The sequence below is a fragment of the Phocoena sinus genome, chromosome X, assembly GCF_008692025.1.
Source record: "Phocoena sinus isolate mPhoSin1 chromosome X, mPhoSin1.pri, whole genome shotgun sequence".
Taxonomy (NCBI): Eukaryota; Metazoa; Chordata; class Mammalia; order Artiodactyla; family Phocoenidae; genus Phocoena; species Phocoena sinus.
The window spans coordinates 4,739,952-4,760,055 of record NC_045784.1 but is presented as its reverse complement, the minus strand read 5'-3'; the positions used below and the strand labels follow the sequence as shown (position 1 = coordinate 4,760,055).

The following is a 20,104-nucleotide window of genomic DNA, read 5'->3' as shown; positions in this document are numbered from 1 at the left end:
AGGAATGCAAGGATTCTTCAATATACACGAATCAATCAATGTGATACACCATATTAACAAGCTGAAGGATAAAAACCGTATGGTTATCTCAATAGATGCAGAAAAAGCTTTTGACAAAATTCAACACCCATTTATGATAAAAACTTTCCAGAAAGCAGGCATAGAGGGAACTAACAACATAATAAAGGCCATATATGACAGACCCACAGCCAACATCATTCTCAATGGTGAAAAACTGAAACCATTTCCACTAAGATCAGGAACAAGATAAGGATACCCACTCTCACCCCTATTATTCAACATAGTTTTGGAAGTTTTAGCCACAGCAATCAGAGAAGAAAAAGAAGTAAAAGGAATCCAAATCAGAAAAGAAGTAAAACTGCCACTGTTTGCAGATAACATACTATACATAGAGAATCCTAAAGATGCTACCAGAAAACTACTAGAGCTAATCAATGAATCTGGTAAAGTAGCAGGATACAAAATTAATGCACAGAACTCTCTTGCATTCCTATACAATAATGATGAAAAATCTGAAACAGAAGTTAAGGAAACACTCCCATTTACCACTGCAACAAAAAGAATAAAATGCCTAGGAATAAACCTACCTAAGGAGGCAAAAGACCTGTACTCAGAAAACTATAAGACACTGATGAAAGAAATTAAACATGATACAAACAGATGGAGAGATATACCATGTTCTTGGACTGGAAGAATCAACACTGTGAAAATGACTATACTACCCAAAGCAATCTACAGATTCAATGCAACCCTTATCAAAACTACCACTGGCATTTTTCACAGAACTAGAACAAAAAATTTCACAATTTCTATGGAAACACAAAAACCCCCGAATAGCCAAAGCAATCTTGAGAAAGAAAAATGGAGCTGGAGGAATCAGGCTCCCTGACTTCAGACTATACTGCAAAGCTACAGTAATCAAGACACTATGGTACTGGCAAAAAAACAGAAAGATAGATCAATGGAACAGGATAGAAAGCCCAGAGATAAACCCACACACATATGGTCACCTTATCTTTGATACAGGAGGCAAAAGTATTCCATGAAGGAAAGACAGCCTCTTCAATAAGTGGTGCTGGGAAAACTGGACAGCTACATGTAAAAGAATGAAATTAAAACACTCCCTAACACCATACACAAAAATAAACTCCAAATGGATTAAAGACCTAAATGTAAGGCCAGACACTATCAAACTCTTAGAGGAAAACATAGGCAGAACACTCTATGACATAAATCACAGCAAGATCCTTTTTGACCCACCTCCTACAGTAATGGAAATAAAAACAAAAGTAAACACATGGGACCTAATGAAACGTAAAAGCTTTTGCACAGCAAAGGAAACCACAAACAAGATGAAAAGACAACCCTCAGAATGGGAGAGAATATTTGCAAATGAAGCAACTGACAAAGGATTAATCTCCAAAATATACAAGCAGCTCATGCAGCTCAATATCAAAAAAACAAACAACCCAATCCAAAAATGAGCAGAAGACCTAAATAGACATTTCTCCAAAGAAGATATACAGGTGGCCAACAAACACAGGAAAGAATGTTCAACATCACTAATCGTTAGAGAAATGCAAATCAAAACTACAATGAGGTATCACCTCACACCAGTCAGAATGGCCATCATCAAAAAATCTACAAACAATAAATGCTGAAGAGGGTGTGGAGGAAAGGGAACCCTCTTGCACTGTTGGTGGGAATGTAAATTGATACAGCCACTATGGAGAACAGTATAGAAGTTCCTTAAAAAACTCAAAATAGAACTACCATACGACCCAGCAATCCCACTACTGGGCAGATACCCTGAGAAAAACCATAATTCAAAAAGAGTCATGTACCACAATGTTCACTGCAGCTCTATTTACAATAGCCAGGACACGGAAGCAACCTAAGTGTCCATCAATGGATGGATGGATAAATAAGATGTGGCACATATATACCATGGAACATTACTCAGCCATAAAAAGTAACGAAATTGAGTTATTTGTAGTGAGGTGGATGGACCTAGAGTCTGTCATACAGAGTGAAGTAAGTCAGAAAGAGAAAAACAAATCTCATATGCTAACACATATATATGGAATGAAAAAAAAAAAGGTTCTGAAGAACCTAGGGGCAGGACAGGAATAAAGACACAGACCTCGTAGGGAATGGACCTGAGGCCATGGGGAGGGGGAAGGGTAAGCTGGGACGAAGTGAGAGAGTGGCATGGACATATATACACTACCAAATGTAAAACAGATAGCTAGTGGGAAGCAGCCGCACAGCACAGGGAGATCAGCTCAATGCTCTGTGACCACCTAGAGGGGTGGGATAGGGAGGGTGGGAGGGAGATGCAAGAGGTAGGAGATATGGGGATATCTGTAGACATATAGCTGATTCACTTTGTTATAGAGCAGAAACTAACATACCATTGTAAAGCAATTATACTCCAATAAAGATGTTAAAAAAAAAAAAATCCCCCAGAAGGATTTATCTTAGTAAGTGGAAAGAGGCCTTGGAGTCAGGTCCCAAGCTAGCCGTGCAACCTCGGAAAAGTATATAACGAGCCTGGAGCATTGGCTCTCTCTTCTGCTGCGTTCCAGGCCAGGTTAGTCACAAGATAATGGACCAGGACACGGTGGCTAGAACATAAATAAAGGCTCCTTTTGAGCTAACTTTAGAGAATGGCAGTGAAAAGATTGCACTTGATAGTACTATGTAAACCACTGTGCTCTGAGACCAGGAGAAGCAGGGGTTTTGTTTTATTAAGACTTGCAGAGGCATAGTAATGAAACTGTTCAAGGTGGAACCTAGGTGATGTCTGACATCCTTCTCATCATGGTGACCACCAAAGTAACCCTCAAGATAAAACTGGGCACATCTCCTCACTTTGGACTCTGCAGAGGAGAGGCCAGTGGAGAGAGGGTTGGTGGAAAATTCTACCCTAGGACTAGGGCATGATGCAGTCAGTCAAAGACTAGGAAGCAGTGACTCATTCTCCAAGACGGACTGTAAAGACCAAGGCTTGGTCCTTAGGGCATTAACTAGAGGAACTCGCATCTCAGTGCAAATCAGGCAACTGGGACCAGAGCAATATGGCGTTCGTGGGAGGGTCATCTCTTTACCTGGACGGGGCCTGGAACCTCAGGATCCACTGTGCAGCTGGCCTATTACTATCTACAGTCATCTACTATTGTCTCTGCACGGGATCAAGTGCGTGCATTCTGGATGTACAGGTTCAGCTCTGCAGCTCTGCAGCTCTGCAGCTCAGGATGGGCTCAGCTATCCTCCAACAAGCCAGTGCCACCTTCTAAAGCTCAGAAATGCTGACTATTATGTACAGGATGGATAGACAGCAAGGTCCTACTGTACAGCACAAGGAACTATAGTCCATATCCTGGATAAACCATAATGGAAAAAGAATATGAAAAAGAACAGATATATATGTATAACTGAATCCCCTTGCTGTACAGCAGAAATTAACACAACATGGTACATCAACTATCCTTCAATAAAAAATGACAACAAAGCCCAGCAATGCTAGAATATCACAAGCACTCTCCTAGCTCTAGTCCTGAGACACTCTGTGGAGACTAAAAGGAAGGTTCTCGGGCAGAAAAGGGGCAACACGCGTGTGGACCCCACTCACATACGCTTCCTCTGGTGCTACAAATAAGGTGGACAGTGGCTGATCAGCAGAGGAAGACGTAAAATCCTGAGTCATTTCAGGGTGGGTGTTTTTGGTCATTTGTGGTTTTTAATTATCATGCATTGCCCGTGCGTCATGAGCTGGGCTAATCACAGCCTTGTCCTTGCTATACTGTTTTTCGGGGCTTGAAGTTATTGCTTTATCATTAAGTCCAAAATTGAGCTGTAGTAAATCACCTTCCTTTAAATGACGTTCTCATTACTCCAGGAGGGGGGAGTCATGGGAAATGATTGTCCCTGAAGCCCTTCCAGGGTAAATGGGGCTGAAACATGCTTCTTAAATGTTATTTCTTTATATGTGCATATGACGGCCGCCAACAAACATATCCGATTGAAAAGTGCCCACAAAAGAACAAAATATATTGACTATAACTGTTGGATCCATCTATGCTGCTTAACTTATTACACAGCTCTGAGCTTGTGCAGTTTTATTTACACATAACACACATACACCATACATTATACAGAAGGAACTTGCACCCAAGTTTTTTTTTTTTAATAAATTTTTTATTTCTTTCTTTTTGGCTGCGTTGGGTCTTTGTTGCTGCACACAGGCTTTCTCTAGTTGTGGCGAGTGGGGGCTACTCTTCATTGTGGTGCGTGGGCTTCTCACTGCGGTGGCTTCTCTTGTGGAGCACGGGCTCTAGGTGCGTGGGCTTCAGTAGTTGTGGCTCACGGGCTCTAGAGCGCAGGCTCAGTAGTTGTGGTGCACGGGCTTAGTTGCTCCGTGGCATGTAGGATCTTCCTGGACCAGGGCTCGAACCTGTGTCCCCTGCATTAGCAGGCAGATTCTTAACCCCTGCACCACCAGGGAAGTCCCTCACCCAAGTTTCTTGAAACAACACACACATCTAGTTACTTATAATATATGATGTATGCAAATTAAGTATGTTTAAATGATATGTAATGACCTTTCCTCTTAAGTTTCTTAAACACACACACATTATTTGTATCTAATACATAACATATAAGAATATGTGTCTTTATAAGTTAAATACCTTTAAATTTTATGTAAAGACTGTTCCTCAAGTTTAAAATCACACAGACAACTCGATTATTTACATATATAACATAAATGTGTATGCATGTCTACACACACACACATACACACACATATCCCATTCCTCTTATGATTCTTAAACCTTCACTCTTACAGGTACTTCAGATTCTCTTTCCGTACAATTTAATACGTAAATTTACTTGTATTTCAATGCTCTGGGTATCACAATGAATTGCCCAGATCCAAAGTTTGTACTAAATGACTGCTTCAGGACAGCTGGTATTTAGAGAGAGCTGGAGGGTCCCAGTGGACCCCAAGCACACCAGTAGTCTGGCACTTTTAAAAGCATGATGGTGGAGGGGCAGAGATCCAACCTAATGGGAAGTTAACAGATACTACTTTCTTGTTAAAGAGTATGTGTGATGTGCTTGGGAAATGCTAGGTTAAAAAAAAAAAAATGAGAAAAGTATCCTTGGCTTCAGGTACGAAGCATTTTGAGTGACATGTGGCTTGTGGATTTCAGACGGATGATGCAAGGTGCATTGTTTCTTCCAGGGTTGTGTCATCTTGGGGAGGGAGAGGAGGTGGCCAGAAGCCCACTTTCCACTCCCCCCTGCTCTTTGTTTAACTGGGGTTCACTTGGTCAGGCTGAACAGGATAAAACCTGCTTCTCTGGGCCCGGCTGGTCTAAGAGGCGCTCAAATAAATAAAGTCACAGTCGGACACGACCGCTGCTGCCATTATGGGTTTCCATTCAAATGGTAGAAATAAAAAACAAAAATGTGTCTTCTGGTTTATTTTTTTCGACCTTTCTTTTTCCTTTTTTCTTACAGTTTTTTGTTGGTGGTCTCCAGGACAGATGGATGGATGGATGGATGGATAGATAGAATCATGAATGTATTTAATTTTCACATTAGTCGTCTATTAGGGATGTGGTTTTGATTACCCTCAGTATAAGAAACTTTAAAAACACAGAGAAGAATATAGAAATAGATAATGCTGCCTGTGGGTTCCTTGAGAGGCAGCAAGATACACCCTCCCTGTGCCTTCTCAGCTGTCTGACCCGTGGATAAGGATAATTACGTCACCTGCCTCTCTCATAGAGAGAATGAAGTAAGAGATGTTTCTAACGTAGTGAGCATGTTCCAGTCCACTGAAGGCTGGTGGCAATCACTGCAGTTGTTAGGAAACAAAAAAGCCACTTTGAACCCGGAACTGCTCATCGCTCTTTCCTGGAGGCTCTCCATATCTGCCTTGAGTACGTGTTTTTGAGAACAGACAGGCTTGCTAAGACATTGCGTGGAATCAAGGCCCTTCTGATAAGCCAGCGGTGTCATCTGAAGTAGCCCCTGTGCCAGGGAGGCCGTGCGGTGACTCTGCCCCGGGGACAAGAGACTCGGCATGCAGGGCCCTGGGCACCCCTCCTGTGAATCTGGGAAGGAGACAGAAGGGACCCAGATGCCCGGGCACGTCTGCTGTGGACACCACCACCCCTAACAGGTCCTGGAGGCAAGGGGTAGGCCAGAGGATTCAGCCACACCCAAAAATCAGGAGGGGGAGAAGAGTGGGAGACAGAGGGAGAGGGAGGGAGCAAGGAGAGAAGGGAGAGTCAGGGGAACCACGGACCGAAATCTCCCGCCCTGGCCGGGCCCGAGAGTAGCCACTGGCATGAGTTCTCTTAGAACAGGAGGTCCTGGTAAGGAACACGGAATTGACAAGTTACCACCAACTGGTAGAATTTGGGAAAGGTCAAAAGGAGAGAGGAGATGCCAGTCCACAGGTCCTACCAACCCCCCGGAATCCTTGTCGGGGAATCCACCTTGGCTGACCGATGCGCGCGCCATCAGGAAGGACCCTGAGTCAGAACGACTGGCCAGAGACAAGCCGGAAACGAACCCCATCACCATAAAACCCGAGACCGCGAGCCACGTGGCAGAGCAGTTCTCCTGGGTCCCCTCACCCTCCTGATCTCCAGCCGGGCGCCCCTTCCCAATAGAGTCTCTTGCTTTGTCAGCCCGTGTGTCTCCTCGGACGATTCATTTCTGAATGTTGGACAAGAGCTCACTCTCAGGCCCTGGAAGGGTCCCCTTCCTGCAACAGGAGGAAGGAAAGAGGGAGGGCGAGAGAACTCAGTAGAGGCATCAGGAGTCCTAGCGGTGAGCAGCGCTCCCGAGGGGCAGGTAGGGGGGAGCCTCAGGCCCCTCCCTCAGGTGTCCATGGTCATAGGGCCTGGGGGCCAGAGGGAATTCTGAAACAGCGTACGGTTCAAACATGCACCTCACTGCCCCCACGGGTGACCATTCAGCCTCGGTGCATACGTGTGATTTTGCACAGTGCTATCGACTTAGGTGCGAACGCTGTGTGTGTTAGCAAACATGTTTTCCCTCATCAGTGAATGCTACAAAGCTCATGCCAGAAGTTCCCTTTTCTTCTCAAGAACCTGAACCTGCATTTTACTCCTTTTGTAGGACTTTAAGGCCTCTGTCCATTTCCTGAAGGCTGGTTTAAAAGTTAAATAATAAAAGCTGTACTTATATAATATTGTAAGTCAACTATGCTTCAATAAAAATGTTTAAAAAGCTGTAAATATGCTTCACGCTAATATGCACATTGCATTATGCTGAAATCAAATAAATTCATCTGGGGCATGGATGTCTTTCCACACTCTCCTCGCTAGACAGCTGGAGGACCCACAGAGACACATGACCATCCCCCACGGAGATCACTGGCCAGGATCCACACACACAATAAATGCTAGGAAGGCTTAACTGAGTTCCTGTTTTCTACATAAAATCCTCACACGTCGAGGTTCTCACATGCCTGCACACCACCACGAAGTGTCCTTCATGCCCCAGGAGGGGAGGGTCAGTGGCCTAGACCTCTTGGGGACCTGGGTGAAATGCAGATGCTGATTTAGGAGGGCCGGGTGGCACCTGGGGGTCCGCATCTTTGGCAAGGTCCCAGATGGCGCTGATGCCGTGGGTCTGTCGACCACTTTTGCCGTCTACCACTGTGAGCACTAAACGGGGCTCCTCTCTTGAAGGCAGGTCCTCCAGGTGGTACTCTGACCACAAAGGAGGTCAAGACTAATGACCTTCCCGCAAAATACTAACAGCATCCTGGAGGAAAACGCCACAAGAGGCAGATGCAGCCATCCACGTCAGGCCTCCATTCTGGAGTTCCCGGGGCTTGGGGGAAACAGGTGGGAGGAGGGGACCACATCCCCTGGTCCCCACTCCCTTGCCAGCTACATATGGAAGCCAGAGCTTTTGACTTCCCAGCATCGTCAGGAAAGGTGCCCCCTTGGGTCCATCCTGACCCTGAATGTGATGCAGAAGCCTATCTCCTCGGGCTGGAGGGTGCGGGCAAGGTTTGTGAGCCCCCCATGGCTGGAGCAGAGCACAGACTGCAGGTACCTGTCCACAGACGGCCGCAGAGAGCACCAGGCCCGAGCCCAACCTACCCCCAATCTCCGCTGGATGGGACTCGCACCTCACAGACGTGAAAACGAGGATGGGGTAGAGGCAGATTATGGATGGCGACTACAGCAGACTGGCCACCAGACAGACAGACCCTAGCTCCTCGAGGAGCTGAGAGACCGTGGCAAGTGACTGTCGCTTACTTATCTGGTGTCTGTAAGGAAAGTGTTAATTAGCAGGACACTTAACTGTGTCTTACAAGCGAGAAAGGACACGTTTTCTCAGTAGCAGTGAGCATGTTGTCAAAATGAATCGGTGAAATGTTTTAGCTTTACAAGGAGTATGTTCTTTTTTTTTTTTTTTAAATCCTTCTTGAATCCAGGACAGAGAGCTCTTGAATTGGGTCATGAATTCTTGGAGTCAAAGGACATGGGGAAGGTGACTGCATACACAGGGCAGAACCTCTGAGCTATTACCTTGCTTTCCTGATTCATTAGGCTACTGGGATTCCATATACATATGAGTCCCTATGTATGTGTGCATGTGTGTATGCACGGACAAATAGAAATAAAGATAGATGGATAGATAGATAGATAGAGGAATGGATAGATGGATGGATGGATAGATGGATGCATAGACAGAAGAATGGATGATAGATAAGACAGACAGACAGGAGGTGCTTGCTACTGGCATCTTGTGGGTAGAGGCAAGGGAGGCTGCTAAATATACCACAATGCACAGAAACACCCCTTCTCCCCGCCCCCCAGTGAAAATTATTGCATTATTTTGCTAGGGCTTCCATAACAAAGTACCACAGGCTGGATGGCTTAAGCAACAGACATTTATTCCCTCCCTGTCCTGGAGGCTGGAAGTCCAAGATCTAGGTGTCTGCAGAACTGCTTCCTCCTGAGGCCTCTCTCCTGGGCATGTAGACGGCCATCTCCTCCCTGTGTCCTCACGTGGTTGTCCCTGTGTGTGTGTCTGTGTCCTGATCTCCTCTTCTTATAAGAACACCAATCCTATCAGGGCCCACCCTAATGACCTCATTTTACCTTCATCCCCTCTTTAAAGATCTCCAAATACAGTCCCATTCTGAGGTCCTGGTGTCTGGCTCGGGCTTCAGCACTGAATTTTGGAGGACACAATTCAGCCCATAACGACCTTCCTGCCCCAAATATATATAATGCCCAGGGGGAAAACCCTGAACTAAAGGTACATGGGCGAGTGACTTCTGTAGGTTCTAAAACCTCAGTTCAACACTTATCTCTTTGCATCCCTTCCTATGTGCTAAGGCTGTGTGGTCACCTGCAAACTCTCCTTGGCAAGCCTGCTGTTTCGCCCTAAAGGCCACCTGTGGTGTCACGTCTGGGAGAGAACATTGGCCCACGTGGACCCTGAGGCCAGAGGTCTGCAGGATGACCTGTATTTCCGGTCCTCACAGGCACGTCCACATGGCTGTTAACAGGAATGTCTGCTTCAGTCACCAGCCCAACCACAAAGTCACCTTGCTTTAAATGCCAGGCGAGGTGGGCTCACGCCTGTCACCCTTTCTCTACCTTATTGAGGCCGTGGGCTCGATCATATTCTAACTGCACCTTACCACGGGTGGCAGCTGAGGAAGGCTGGCAAAGGGTCCCCATGAGCCTGTGGCTGAAAGGCTCCTGTGATGCAGGGCTTTCAGCGCGAAAGTGGAAAAGTTGTAGGAATGCCAGGACAGCTGGGTCACTCGACATAGGACAGAAGTAAGTAAAAGACCTGGTTATCAATTTTTTAAAGAACAAAATAAAAGATAATATTCTACGATGGACTAAATGTCTGTGTCCCCCTAAAATTCATAGCTTGAAGCCCCAACCCCCAATGAGACGGTATTTGGAGGTGGGATCTTTGGGAGTTTACTTCTTTTTTTTTTTCAAATTTATTTTTAATTGAAGTATAGTTGATTTACAATGCTGTGTTAATTTCTGCTGTACAGCGAAGTGACTCAGTTATACATCTGTACATTCTTTTTCATACTCTTTTCCATTATGGTTTACCAGAGGATATTGAATATAGATCCCTGTGCTATACATTAGGGCCATGGGAGTTTACTTCTGATAACAATTCCAATTCCAGAGTTTTCTGACCCCAGGAAGCAATTCTCCAACACCAGTGGTGTGTCCTACAGTTCAGCTCAACTCTGACCTATCTAGCCGGAGATAGCTTCAGATCCCACAGGGTAAGGGCTCCATCCCACAAAGTCGCCACCCTCCACTGAACACCTCCCCCTGCCCACATGCCTTAAGACATCAATCAAAAGTCCAGGTTGTCACCTGTGCATGTGACCAGCCAGTTTTAGATAAGAGGTTCCTACAACCGGCTCCTCAGGTTTGATTAATTTGCTGCAGTGGCTCACAGAACTCAGGGAAACACCTTACTTTCCTGTTTACTGCTTTATTATAAAAGGACATGACTCCGGAACAGCCAGTGGGAAGAGATGCACAGGGCAGGTATGGGGAAGGGGCAAGGAGCTTCCATGCCCTCTTTAGGGCATAACCCTCCCAGCACCTCCACGGGTTCACCCACCCAGAAGCTCCAAACCCGGGGTTTTTATGGAAGCTTCATTACCTGGGCATATTGATTATATCATTGGCCATGTATGATAAATTCAACCTCCAACCTCTCTCCCCTCCTCAGAGTTGGGGGTGAAACTGAACCTTCCAACCCTCTAATCAGACAACTGGTTCCCCTGGCAATATGTCCTCACACTTCGGGGCTTTGCAAAAGTCACCTCATTAACATAACAAAAGACACCTTGATCTCTTTCCTCGCTTAGGAAATTCCAAAGGTTTTAGGAGTTACCTGAAATGGAACAAAGACCAAACATGTAATTCTTATAACTCACAGGGCAGTAATTAGGTTTAGATGAGGTCATGACGGTAGAGTCCCCATGGTAAGAATAATGTCCTTATAAGAACAGACACCAGGGCTTCCCTGGTGGCGCAGTGGTTGAGAATCTGCCTGCTAATGCAGGGGACACGGGTTCGAGCCCTGGTCTGGAAGGATCCCACATGCCGCGGAGCGACTAGGCCCGTGAGCCACAACTACTGAGCCTGCACGTCTGGAGCCTGCGCTCCGCAACAAGAGAAGCTGCGACAGTGAGAGTCGCGTGCACTGCGATGAAGAGTGGCCCCCGCTTGCCACAACTAGAGAGAGCCCTCGCACAGAAACGAAGACCCAACACAGCCAAAAATAAATAAATTATTAATTAATAAACTCCTACCCCCAACATCTTCTTTAAAAAAAAAAAAGAATAGACACCAGAGGTCCACCCCCATCTTCCTACCCCATCTGAGGACACAGAGAGAAGGCAGTCATCCAGGAACCAAGAAGCAGTCTTTCCTCAGGAACTGAAGTCTGCCAGTCCCCTGATCTCAGACTTCCAGCTTCCAGAACAGTGAGAACTAAACATCTGTTGTTTAAGCAGCCCGGTCCATACCTTGTTAGAGCAGCCCATGCTGACTAACACAACTTCTTAGTTAAGTGACTCTCAACAACAACAAGGAATTTTACAAGTCTCTGAAACTGACAGACAACTACCCTTAGCACTTACCTAAGAGGTCATGAGTGCTTAAGTTTTTATTATTGTGTGCTGTTTAGTTTGATCTTATTACATAGAAAGAATATGTATGTTTATGTATATTTACACTTTATATATGCATATACCTTATGTATATATGGATATACTTTATGTATAGTTATATCCATCCATACATAAGGAATACAAGTAAATATACATATCTAAAATATATATTATATATATATAACAGATATGCCATTGTATGGATATATAAAGAGTGTCAAAGTTTCACTCAAGACACCAGTACTTTGATGTCTGTCCTCCGTCCCCTGCACCTTAAAATTTCAAGCTGTTCCCATGTGAGTACTGCAGCTCAAGGAAAGTTGAGCATGGAACCCTTGCAACTGGAGAAGGCGTCCTGGCATCCCCAAGCTCACCGCAAAGCCCAACTGGTCCTGCCACCAGCAGCCCCAAATGTTCCTCGGGTCTTGAATCAACACAGCCCTTTGAGACTCAGGTCAGGCGCTGTGGGGCTTTGCAAGTGTAACCTGCAAGACAGGCATCAGCCATGAATTTCACACATCCTAGGACCAGGGTAGACGGAGCTAGGGAAGGAAATCAGGGCTGCTGAGCGCAAACTGCAGGCCTGGGACTGCTTCCAAAGATAACTTGGGCTCTAAGCAGCTTTCCAAATGCAGCACACAAAGCAAACACATAGACGGAAGAACCAAGACAGCAAAATAAGGAAGCTGAAATAAGTCAGGACTGTACAGAGAGTGGCATATATACGTATATGTATATATGTGTTTTCTTTTACGATAAATGGCATGTGTAAGTTTACACATTGTGTGGGAAACGATCATCTTTTTATTTGTGCCATCAGACATGAGCTTTCGACACCATCGTATTACAGTTTACTGGATTGTCTGTGTTGCATTTTAAAGTTGTCAGGAAAAGTAAGCTATCGTGCCACAGGGAAAAGACAATTTTGCAAAAATAAAATGTAATTCATGGAAAGAAAGCCATCCTCCCTCTTCGTAGAAGTTCTGTGTGTATCCATCTCTGGCTGTTAGGAGAATTATGAAAAGCTAGTGACCTGTGGAGAAACGACTTTAATAGAGCACATTTTCATTTTTTTTTCAATCTACCTTGTGACAAAGAAGCATTATTCAGTTTTCTTGTTGTTGTTTTGAAGCGAAAGGCATCTTCCATTGCGTACAAGAGATGTTTCTGAAGAGTGTGGAAAATAATACTTAAAAAAAAAATTATCTGAGCCGTGTTTTCACGCCTTGTGGGAGAAGTTCCCCAATGCATCTCTTCCACAACTGCCATGAGATTTTGTCAGCTTAGCCGCTATGAAGGGGGAACCCACCGCCAGCACCTTGGTTCCTGGAAGTGAACAAACTGGATTGTCCACCCAGACATGCCCAGTGTTGCAGCCACGGCACCAGGGCAAGGGGGACGCTCTCCAAGGATGTCTGTACCAGGACATCTGATGCCTTCATCACCTGTATCTATGTGTTTGCTTATTTTTGCAGCAAATCTTTAGGAAGCTTCAAAACCCAGGCAACTCCCTAAGCTCCTTCTAAGGAGCCAACTTTTCCTAACATGGAGATCTCCTGCATTATCCCTGCTGTTTCCAATCCTTCACCCTGGCGTTGGAGGTTTTTTTTTCCCCCTTTTAAAAATACTCCTTTTGGGGGGTGGAGTCACGATGGTGGACTGGACTAGGAGGATGGGGAATTCTGGTCTCCACGCAACTAGGGCACCTACCAGGCACCGGCGGGGGACCACGGACACCTAAGGGGACGGCAGGAACCCCCAGAGACCGGGTAGGACGTGGGGGGTGAGGAGAAGTGAGGGGGGAAGAGAAGTGAAGGCGGGAGCGGACTGGAGCCCTGAGGGGCTGGGGGAGGGGAAGGGATCCCTTGCCTGAAGGGGGATATTGGGGAACCACTGGGAGGGCAGAGGATCAGAAGGGAGCGTGGCCAGGTTTCCCCTGCTCACTTGGGCCCCCAGGAACATGCTGAGATCCCGGGCCTGATCCTTTGCCCACCTAGGCCCCCTCCAGCCACGAAGGTCCTGAGGGAGAGGGAGGGAGGGAAGGGGGAGCACAAGTAAAGGCCGGACCTCAGGGACCGGCACCCCCTGAGGGGCGGCTGGGGGAGGGGAGGAGTTCCTACAAAGAAGGAACCAAAGTTCCTTCTTTGGTTAGGGGTCCCGCGGGGATGGGGGAGACCCTGGGGGAGGGGGGCGCAGAGGAACGGAAGGGAATGCAGCCAGCGCTGTCCCTGTCCACTTAGGCACCAGGAAGCCTGTTGGGCTACCGGGCCTAATCCTCTGCCCTGGGAGCCTCCCTCCTGCCACTCAGAGCCCAAGTCCCAACCCCTGCACCCCACCCAGGGCCCCACCTCTACACTCGGAGCCCCCCCTCCGAGACCCCCTCCAACGTGCCGGACCTAACCCCACCCACACACACCCACCCAGGGCCCGACACTGAAACTCCCGAACTCCACTCCAGAGGCCCTCCTTTCCACGTGCTGCCTCTCCCCTTCCGCGCAGGTCATGAGCAGAGGCCCCGCTGCACCCTGAACTCCACCCCTGCCTAAGTTCCAGCCCCACCTCAACTCTGCCCCCATAGCCAAGGCTTTTGGGTTTTTTTGCTTTTTTCATCTTTTAGATTGGAGTTTTGTTTTACTTTGTTGATTCATTGTTGTTGATTCATTTATATCTTTATTTTTTCTAATAAATCTTTTCTTTTCCTTTTAAAATTTTTTTTTAAATTAATTAATTAATTTTGTTTTGTCTGCGTTGGGTCTTCGTTGCTGTGTGCGGGTTTTCTCTAGTTGGAGTGAGTGGGGGCTACTCTTCGTTGCAGTGCACGGGCTTCTCATTGCTGCGCCTTCTCTTGTTGCAGAGCATGGGTTCTAGGTGCGCAGGCTTCAGTAGTTCTGGCACGTGGGCTCAGTATTTGTGGCTCGCGGGCTCTAGAGCACAGGCTCAGCAGTTGTTGCACACGGGCTTAGTTGCTCCACAGCATGTGGGATCTTCCTGGACCAGGGCTTGAACCCGTGTCCCCTGCATTGGCAGGCGGATTCTTAACCACTGCACCACCAGGGAAGTGCAAAATCTTTTATTTTTATAATTTTATTTTATTCTTTGTTATTGTTCTGCTCCTTTTGGCTTGTCCCCCCCACCCCCCCGTTTTTTTTCTTTTTTCTATTGAGGTTTTGTTTTATACTGTTGCAAATGTTTCAATTATATTTTTAATTTTCCTAATATATTTTTTATCTTTCTAATTTTATTTTGTACTTTATTCTTTGTTATTGTACTGCTCCTTTTTTTCTTTTCACTCTTTTTTTTTTTTTTTTTTTTTTGGGACACTGTGCAGCTTGCAGGATCTTGGTTCCCAGGATGGGGGTTGGGCCTGAGCTCCTGTGGTGGGAGCTCCAAGTCCAAACCATTGGACTAATAAAGAACCTCAGACCCCAGGGAATATCAGTCAGTGAGGCCTCCTGGATGTCCTCATCTCGGCACCATGACCCAGCTCTATCCAACTGCCTGCAAACTCCAGTGCTGGACGCCTCAGACCAAACAACCAGTAAGATAGGAATACAGCCCCACACATCAAAAAAAACCCAAAAACCAAAAGCGAAACTACAAAAGAATATGTTACAGGCAAAGGAGTAAGGTAAAAACCTACAAGACCAAATAAATGAAGACAAAACAAGCAACCTACCTAAAAAAGAATTCGGAATAATGATAGTAAAGATGATCCCAAATCTCGGAAACAGAATGGAGAAAATACAAGAAACTTTTAACAAGTATCTAGAAGAACTAAAGAGCAGACAAACAGTGATGAACAACACAAAAACTGAAATTAAAAATACTCTAGAAGGAATCAATAGCAGAATAACTGAGGTGGAAGAACGGATACGTGAGCTGGAAGATAAAATGGTGGGAATAAGTGCCAGGGAGCAGAATAAAGAAAAAAGAATGAAAAGAGTTGAGGACAGTCTCAGAGGCCTCTGGGAAAACATCAAACGCACCAACATTCGAAACATAGGGGTCCCAGAAGAAGAGAAAAAAGAAAGGGTCTGAGAAAATATTTGAAGAGATCATAGTTGAAATCTTCCCTAACATGGGAAAGGAACTAGTCAATCAAGTCCAGGAAGTGCAGAGAGTCCCATACAGGATAAACCCAAAGAGAAACATGCCAAGACAAATGTTAATGAAACTTTCAAAAATTAAATACAAAGAAAAATTATTAAAAGCAGCAAGGGAAAAGCAACAAATAACATACAAGGGAATCTCCATAAGGTAAACAGCTGATCTTTCAGGAGAAACTCTGCAAGCCAGAAGGGAGTGGCAGGACATATTTAAAGTGATGAAAGGGAAACACCTACAACCAAGATTACTCTACCCAGCAAGGATCTCATTCAGATTCGACAGAGAAATCAAAAGCTTTACAGACAAGCAAAAGCTACAAGAATTCAGCACCATCAAACCAGCTCTACAACAAATACTAAAAGAACTTCTCTAAGCGGGAAACACAAGAGAAGAAAAAGATGCACAAAAACAAACCCAAATCAATTAGGAAAACGGTAATAGGAACATACATATTGATAATCACCTTGGATGTAAATGGATTAAATGCTCCAATCAAAAAACACAGACTGGCTGAATGGATACAAAAACAAGACCCTTATATATGCTGTCTACAAGACACCCACTTCAGACCTAGGGACATATACAGACTGAAAGTGAGGGGATGGAAAAAGATATTCCATGTAAATGGAAATCACAAGAAAGCTGGAGTAGCAATACTCATATCAGATAAAACAGACTTTAAAATAAAGACTGTTACAAGAGGTAAGCAAGGACACTACACAATGATCACGGGATCAATCCAACAAGAAAACATAACAATTGTAAATATTTATACACCCAACATAGGAGCACCTCAATACATAAGGCAAATGCTAACAGCCATAAAAGGAGAAATCGAGAGTAACACAATAATATTGGGGGACTTTCACACCCCACTTACACCAATAGACAGATCATCCAGACAGAAAATAAACAAGGACAGAGAAGCTTTAAATGACACAATAGACCAGATAGACTTAATTGATATTTCTAGGACATTCCACCTGAAAGTGGAAGAATACACTTTTTTCTCAAGTGCACAAGGAACGTTCTCCAGAATAGATCACATCTTGGGTCACAAATCAAGCCTTGGAAAATTTAAGAAAACTGAAATCGTATCAAGCAACTTTTCTGACCACAAAGCTATGAGGCTAGAAATTAATTACTGGGGGAAAAAAAAACCAGTGAAAAACACAAATACATGAAGGCTAAACAGTGCACTGCTAAATAATGACGAGATCACTGAAGAAATCAAAGAATAAATCAGAAAATACCTAGAAAAAAGTGACAACGAAACATGACGATCCAAAACCTACGGGATGCAGCAAAAGCATTTCTAAAAGAGAAATTCATAAGATTCATGCTCACCTCAAGAAACAAGAAAAATCTCAAATAAACAATCTAACCTTACACCTGAAGCAACTAGAAAAAGAAGAACAAAGAAAACCCAAAGTTAACAGAAGGAAAGAAATCATAAAGATCAGATCAGAAATATGTGAAAAAGAAATGAAGGAAACAACAGCAAAGATCAATCAAAACTAAAAGCTGGTTCTCTGTGAAGATAAACAAAATTGATCAACCTTTAGCCAGTCTCATCAAGAAAAAAAGGAAGAGGACTCAAATTAGTAAAATTAGAAATTAAAAAGGAGAGATTACAACTGACACCGCAGAAATACAAAGGATCGTAAGAGACTACTATAAGCAACTATATGCAAATAACTTGGAAAACCTGGAAGAAATGGAAGAATTCTTAGAAGAGTACAACCTTCCAAGATTGAACCAGGAAGAATTAGAAAATATAGGCAGAACAATTACAGGTAATGAAGTGGAAACTGTAATTTAAAATCTTCCTACAAACAAAAGTCCAGGACCAGATGGCTTCACAGGCAAATTCTATCAAACATTTACAGAAGAGTTAACACCTGTCCTTCCCAAACTCTTCCAAAAAACTGTGGAGGGAGGAATACTCCCAAACTTGCTCTGCGACGCCACCATCACCCTGATACCAAAACCAGACAAAGACATCACAAAAAAAGGAAATTATAGACCAATATCACTGATGAACACAGATGCACAAATCCTCAACAAAATACTAGTAAACAGAATCCAAAAACACATTAAAAGGATCATACACAATGATCAAGTGGGATTTATCCCAGGGATGCAAGGATTCTTCAGTATACGCAAAACAATCAATGTGATATACCATATAAACAAATTGAAGAATAAAATCCATACGATTATCTCAATAGATGCTGAAAAAGCTTTTGACAAAATCCAACACCCATTTATGATAAAAACTCTCCAGAAAGTGGGCATAAGGGAATCTACCTCAACATAATAAAAGCCATATACGACAAACTCACAGCAAACATCATTCTCAATGGTGAAACAATGAAGGAAGTTCCTCTAAGATCAGGAACAAGACAAGGATGTCCACTCTCACGACGCTTATTCAACACAGTGTTGGAAGTCCTAGCTGCAGCAATCAGAGAAGAAAAAGAAATAAAAGGAATACAGATTGGAAAATAAGAAGTAAAACTGTCACTGCTTGCAGATGACATGATACTATACATAGAAAATCCTAAAGATGCTACCAGAAAACTACTAGAGCTAATCAATGAATTTGGTAAGGTTGCAGGATACAAAATTAATGCACAGAAATCTGTTGCATTCCTATACACTAACAATGAAAGATCAGAAAGAGAGATTAAGGAAACAATCCCATTTACCATCACAACAAAAAGAATAAAATACCTAGGAGTAAACGTACCTAAGGAGGCAAAAGACCTGTACTCAGAAAACTATAAGATACTGATGAAACAAATCAAAGATGATACAAACAGGTGGAAAGATATACCATGTTCTTGGATCGGAAGAATCACTATTGTGAAAATGACTATACAAACCACAGCAATCTACAGATTCAGTGCAATCCCTATCAAATTACCAATGGCATTTTTCACAGAACTGGAACAAAAAATTTCACAATTTGTATGGAAACACAAAAGACCCCGAATAACCAAAGCAATCTTGAGAAAGAAAAACGGAGCTGGAGGAATCAGGCTCCCTGATTCCAGATTATACTACAAACCTACAGTAATCAACACAGTACAGTACTGGCACAAACACAGAAATATAGATCAACGGAACAGGATAGAAAGCCCAGAGGTAAACCCACACACATATGGTCACCTTATATTTGATAAAGGAGGCAAGAATATACAATGGAGAAAAGACAGCCTCTTCAACAAGTGGTGCTGGGAAAACAGGACAGCTACATGTAAAAGAATGAAATTAGAACACTCCCTAACACCATACACAAAAATAAACTCCAAATGGATTAAAGACCTAAATGTAAGGCCAGACACTATCAAACTCTTAGAGGAAAACATAGGCAGAACACTCTATGACATAAATCACAGCAAGATCCTTTGTGACCCACCTCCTAGAGTAAGGGAAATAAAAACAAAAATATACAAATGGGACCTAATGAAACTTAAAAGCTTTTGCACAGCAAAGGAAACCATAAGACGAAAAGACAACCCTCAGAATGGGAGAAAATATTTGCAAATGAAGCAACTGACAAAGGATTAATCTCCAAATTATACAAGCAACTCATGCAGCTCAACATCACAAAAACAAACAATGCAATCCAAAAATGGGTGGAAGACATAAATAGACATTTCTCCAAAGAAGACATACACATGGCCAACAAATACGTGAAAAGATGCTCAACATCACTAATCATGAGAGAAATGCAAATCAAAACTACAATGAGGTATCATCTCACACTGGTCAGAATGGCCATCATCAAAAATCTACAAACAATAAATGCTGAAGAGGGTGTGGAGGAAAGGGAACCCTCTTGCACTGTCGGTGGGAGTGTAAATTGATACAGCCACTATGGAGAACAGTAGGGAGGTTCTTTAAAAAACTAAAAATAGAACTACCATATGACCCAGCAATCCCACTACTGGGCCTATACCCTGAGAAAACCATAATTCAAAAAGAGTCACATACCACAATGTTCATGGCAGCACTATTTACCATAGCCAGGACACTGAAGCAACCTAATTGTCCACCAACAGATGAATGGATAAAGAAGATGTGGTACATATATACAATGGAATATTACTCAGCCATAAAAGAAACGAAATTGAGTTATTTGTAGAGACATGGATGGATCTAGAGTCTGTCATATAGAGTGAAGTAAGTCAGAAAGAGAAAAACAAATACTGTATCCTAATGCACATATATGCGATT

General features: G+C 43.9%; 1 protein-coding gene across 1 annotated transcript in view; it reads right to left on the bottom strand.

The window, feature by feature from the left end:
- Nucleotides 1–20,104, bottom strand: part of STS (steroid sulfatase) — a 186,108-nt gene that overhangs the window by 162,633 nt on the left and 3,371 nt on the right.